This window comes from Balaenoptera ricei, chromosome 20, assembly GCF_028023285.1.
Source record: "Balaenoptera ricei isolate mBalRic1 chromosome 20, mBalRic1.hap2, whole genome shotgun sequence".
NCBI classification, from domain to species: Eukaryota; Metazoa; Chordata; class Mammalia; order Artiodactyla; family Balaenopteridae; genus Balaenoptera; species Balaenoptera ricei.
The window spans coordinates 15,721,469-15,727,842 of NC_082658.1; positions in this window are offsets into that span (position 1 = coordinate 15,721,469).

Here is a 6,374-nt window from a genome sequence, read left to right on the forward strand (position 1 = left end):
ATTTGCAACTCACATTTAAGATATGATCTTTGGTAAAGTATTTCCAGCATATATAATATTTTCTAATTTTGTCCTAACATCTACCTGACTGAGGATAGAGTCCCTGCTTTGTATATAGCTAATGACTCCACCTTTGCTCAACTGGGTTATGTTTAGGAAAACTATGCTTCTTATTACTAGTATCAGCATTTCCATTTTCTACTCATTTATAAATAGTGGTAAAAAATGTAATAAAATATTCAAATAATTGCATAAACAAATACTGAAAATGGTGATGATGCTGAAAATAAACTCTTGACTGGTAGGCTACACCACTGTGTAAGAGCATAAAATGTTCATTCATCTGCAAATGCGTGAATATTACAATTCAATGTATTTTAAAATGACTGAGGAATGGCATTGTATAAGAAAGTTTGAGTTGATCCAAAGTTGAAATTATAAACATTGATGACCACCTATTTTGCACTCGTACTTGACACATTTTTTCTTCAAGGACAACATACTAAAGGAATCACAACACTGTCATCATCAAGGGTATTTATTGTGCCCTAATACAAAGATGATGCCACTGACCCACCACTAATAAGACATGAAGATTGAGTTGACTCTCCAGTATTGTGTGGGTTTTATTGAACCTGCCATATCCCCTCACTCAAAGCACCTAAGTAGTTGCAATGTAGTTAAATATTAAGGGAGGCAATCAGCAGCAAAGGAAGAATGATTGGCCTTTACAGAGAATGACCACACAATCATGGTTTAGTACCACAGCCCTTATCAATTAGCCATGAGTAAGAGTGAAGGTAAGAATGCAGTAGAGTTGTGTAAATTGTCTTCGTTTTCTTCACAAAATGGAATACACTTAATTTCTTTTTAATCAAAAGAGGCCTTAGATAATTTTTTAAATTAATTTTTATTGGAGTATAGTTGATTTACAATGTTGTGTTAGTTTCTGCTGTACAGCAAAGTGAATCAGTTATATATATACATATATCCACTCTTTTTTTAGATTCTTTTCCCATATAGGTCATTACAGAGTATTGAGTAGAGTTCCCTGTGCTATACAGTAGGTTCTTATTAGTTATCTATTTTATATATAGTAGTGTGTATATGTCAATCCCAATCTCCCAATTTATCCCTCCCCTGCCTTTCCCCCTTGGTAACCATAACTTTGTTTTCTACATCTGTGACTCTATTTCTGTTTTGTAAATAAGTTCATTTGTACCAAGGAAATGATTTTTTAATATAAGGGAATTATAGCTTTGTTGATGTGAAATGTAGAGATATTTTAGTTATTAAAAAGAGGTGGGAGAAAGAAAAGGTAAGGGAAATGAAGGTTTCGATTGGTCCTGAAGCCCAAGTAACAATTTCTCTAGATTTAGTCAACCTAACACACAATGTGAAAGGAACAAAAGGAAGTAAAGAATCAGAATTCAGTAGAGGAAAAGGAAAGGAGGCATTTTAATATTACGTTATCAACCTGATAATTGTAATAAAACTTCATATGTGTGAAACTCTGCTGTCTGACAATCTCATCTATCTGAAGTGCAGCAAGGAACCAAGGAAACAAAGGAGATGGAAAAAGACCTCTGCAGAAACAAAATAGAGCTCACCAAAGTCCATGCCCTAAAGATCACACCCATTACTCCTAGAGATTTATCGAAGCCCTTTCTCAGAGGCTATTAATTTTTACTTGGATTCGATTTTAAAAGACCTGGCAATCTGGCTTCCAAACTCATAAAAAATTAAAAGCGGTAAACTAGAAGAGGGAGGAGAAACTATCCCATGTAGGCATGCAGGTAGCACTGAGAAGAGAACACTGCAAGTCTGTAAGCAGGGTAGAGAGGAAAAGAGGCATAAAAATTGACTTAATGATCAAAAAAGCACAGCAATTTAGTGCCTTTAGCAAGGGAAAAACAGTTCTACGTACCTCCATAGAGCTTGGGGAAGAAATTTTTAAGTCTGAGTCTATATTAACCCTGAGTAATCAAGAAAATTAAATTTATTCAATATACAGACATTCTCAGAGTTTTGCAGCACTCAACGTTATGTAAGTAGTTCCATAAGGCACATAATGAAATTTTGAAGATAAGAGAGATTTTTTTGGCCACACGGCATGTGGGATCTTAGTTCCCCAACCAGGGATCGAACCCGTGCCCTCTGCATTGAAAGCGCAGAGTCTTAACCACTGGACCACCAAGTCCCCAAGATGTGAGAGATTTCATATCACATTGAGAAATGCAAAGAAGTCGAGTGTGTAAATGAACACCGCAAAATAAGTGTGCAAGGCCAGAAGTTGCCGGTTCAAGGAGATAATGGCCTTCCATGGTCAGTCTTGCATGGCTTTTGTCCCCATGCAGATTCTCACTGCATCAGCTCATGTTATGACACTACTGTTTGTTTGTTCCCCATTTTGTTACTTTCTAATCATGTCCAAAAAGTGGCTAAGTGATGGGAAGAAGGCAGGACCGGTTTATAAGAGTAGGTAAAATGAATGAGAGCAAAATATTAAAACTTTAAACAAGTCTGAAGATATTTTCACCCTACTCTGATTTTGTGTTATCCAGGACCTTTCAGGGGATATCTGTATTATGCATAAGATAGAGAATATCACTAATAGGAATATATTTTAAGGAACAATCCAAAATAGAACAAAGATTTATGCACAAAGATGTTCATCATGGCAGTATTTAGCATTTTAAAAATTGGAAGCAATCCAATTTACCAACCTTAAAGAATGGTTAAATTATGGTTCATAAAAATTTGAAGGACAATTATGCAACCATAAAAATTATATTTTGGTAGTCAGGAAATTTGTATGACATAATTTAAAGTTAAAAAACAGGATACAGGGCTTCCCTGGTGGCTCAGTGGTTAAGAATCCGCCTGCCGATGCAGGGGACATGGGTTTGAGCCCTAGTCCGGGAAGATCCCACATGCCGCAGAGCAACTAAGCCTGTGTGCCACAACTACTGAGCGTGTGCTCTAGAGCCCGTGCTCTGCAACAAGAGAAGCCACCACAATGAGAAGCCCGCGCACCACAACGAAGAGTAGCCCCCGCTCACCGCAGCTAGAGAAAGCCCGCGCAGAAACAAAGACCCAACGCAGCCAAAAATAAATAAATAAATAAATAAAATTTATTTTAAAAAAAATACAAGATACAGAATTGTATATGCAGCATAATGTCTACAATGTACAAAATACATAGAAAGAAGATGAAAAGCTCTCATTAATGATGGCCACCAAAAAAAATCTTAACCTAGGAAAAAACTATATATGCAATACCCACACAAAGAAAACTACGAATATTCACTGAAGGAAAATAAAAACTGCATAAACGAAAATGCATACCATGTTCCCTGATGGGAAGACTCACGATATTGCAAAGAAGCCATTTTGCCCAAATAATTTGCAAATTCAATGTAATTCCAATCAAAATTATAATAGGATTTTTAACAAAATTGACATGCTAATTCTAAAATTCATCTGGAAGACTACATACTTAAGAATAGCTAGATATTTTTTTAAACATAATGAGGGGCCTCTTCCTACCAGATATCAAAATATATAATCACAGTGATTAAAGTGTGACATTGGGTCACAAATTAAAAAATAAAATAATGAAAAAGAATAGATCATCAACTACTGACACAAATATATGTGGGAGCATTTCAAATAATTGAAAATAGATGTCAGGACAATTGGTTATCCATTAAAAAAAAAAAAAGATATATCTCTTACATCACACCATTCAAAAATAAATTAATTAACTTCCCCTTCCCAGAAATTGGTCTGGTCAGGGTCAAGGCCTGAAGAGCAAGGTTGAAGGCCAGCATGGCGGGGATGGGCAGAGCTGAAGCCAAGCAGACAGCAGGCCACAGGGGTGGGGCAGAGGAAACGACATGGCAGGGAGATCTGTTATGCCCAGGGCTATTGGGCAAACAGGGAAATTAAGGAAAATGATGAGAGCAGGTTTCTCTTTTGGAGAAGGGAGTTGCAAATATGGAAAGTGAGAAACCTAAAATGAACTGTATAATTTTGGATTGGAGGAATTGGTGTGAACTCAACGTTTTATATATCTGTGTTCTAATTTGGATGCTTGTGCTAAGGTTATATAGGAGCAGCCCTTGTTTTTAGGAAATATACAGTGAAGTATTTAGAGGTAAGGGCTTCATGTTCACAATGGATCAGATGTCTCAAATGGTTCAGAAAAAAAATACTGCATGTATATAACATATATGTAAGGTGGGGGACAGAGAGAAGAGATGAAGCAAATGTAATGAAATGATAATAATTGGGGAATCAAGGCACATAGGTTATGGGAGTTCATTATGCTACTCTTGCAACTTTTCAGTGAGTTTGAAATTATTTCAGAGTAAAAAGTCATAAAAATAATTTCCAGATGTATCAAAAATCTAAATAATTCTACTTCCTGGAATCTGTCCCCCAAATTTCTCACATATACACAAAGATGTTGTATATGTACGAGTTCATATTTAGAAATAATAATTTAAAACGTAGGAAATATGCATCAATAGGGAATGGTTAAATAAATTATAGTATATCCATCCATGGAATGGTGTGCAGGCATAGAAAAGAATAAGGTAGATCTGTATGTACTGACAATGCACTGACATGGAGAGATCTCCAGGTTGTATTAAATGGAAAAGCAAGTGACAGACCAAGAGGTAGAGTATGATCCCATTTGTATTTTTTTTTTTTAAGTTTTTAGGGGCTTCCCTGGTGGCACAGTGGTTGAGAGTCTGCCTGCTAATGCAGAGGACACGGGTTCGAGCCCTGGTCTGGGGAGATCCCACATGTCGCGGAGCGGCTGGGCCCGTGGGCCACAATTACTGAGCCTGCGCGTCTGGAGCCTGTGCTCCACAGCAGGAGAGGCCGCGATAGTGAGAGGCCCGTGCACCGCGACGAGGAGTGGCCCCCGCTCGCCGCAACTAGAGAAAGCCCTCGCACAGAAACGAAGACCCAACACAGCCATAAATAAATAAATAAATAAAATTAAAAAAAAAAAAAAGCTTTCAAAAAGTCTGCTGTGGGTGTGAGTTGTGTGAATTGTGTGTATCTGTGCGTATCTATGTTTATAAACAAATTTTAAAAATGGTCTGAAAGGATACACACCAAGCTATTAGCAATGGTTAACTCTAGGGAAGGAGAATAGTATACTTTCCAAGTTTTCCATAGTGGCATGTAATACTTTATTATCAGTTGAAATAAAGCCTAAGTACAAAAAGGCAGGAATGTATACGATACATTCTGAAAGATTTCCTCTCAAGGTGGTTATAATATTTACTGCTGGGAATTACCTTGGGTTATCTGGAAAACTAGTCCAAACGCCGCATATAGGGAATTGGCCTTCCAGTGGACTGTGCCCAGGAACACTTTACCATTAACTTAATAGAGTATTAGGCAGCCGGCTGAGCCGCTCCCTGCTTGCTAGGCCACCATCCAGAAGTGAATTCCCTTGCAGCTCTCCAAAAGGAGGTCAAACAAGTCCCCAGGGACTCTCAACAGGAAGAAGTTGCCAAAGGCTAAATTTGGCATGCTAGCCAAGCCCTGGACTGGGATAAACTGTGCCAGCGCTTTTCAGTTACGCTTTCAAGACCTCAATCACAATATGCAGGACTAGACAGCTATTTTCAAGAGTGGCTTAGCAGCTCAAATTGGAAACAACTGTTCAAACCAGAGTTTGGGGGTGAACTTGAAAATGTAAAATTCCTCCTCTGCCTCCTTAACCCCTATTATCTCTTATTTAAAGGATATTTAAATTCCCTTTCTTTTCTCTTGCTCCAAGCAATTTATCAGAGTGATGATTCCTGCCAACCTGATCAGATTCTGCCATTCTTAAGACAGGAAAGACAGACTAGCCATCTTTTTCATTTTTCTTTTTCTTTTTTAGGTGCAGATGGCCAGTTTTGTATTTAAGTTGCTTTTTTTTGAGGGGGGGCTTTTTTTCTTATACAGTGTTTTATTGAGTTGTAATTCACATACCACCAGATTCATCATTCAAAGTGGATAATTCAGTGGGTTTTAGTATATTCACAGAGTTGAGCAACCATCACCACCATAGATTTTAGAATATTTCATCACCCCAAAAAGAAACCTTTTACCCATTAGCAGTCACTCCCCATTTCCTCTCAATCTTTCCATCTCTAGGCAACCACTAATCCATTTCTTTCTCTATAGATTTGCTTATTCTGGACATTTCATATAAATGAAATCATTCAATATGTGGTCTTTTGTGTGTGGCTTCTTTTACATAGCACAGTGTCTTTGAGGTTCATCTATGTTGTAGCTTGTGTCAATATTCCATTCCTTTTTTTTTTTTTTTTTGGTACATTGGGTCTTCGTTGCTGCGCATG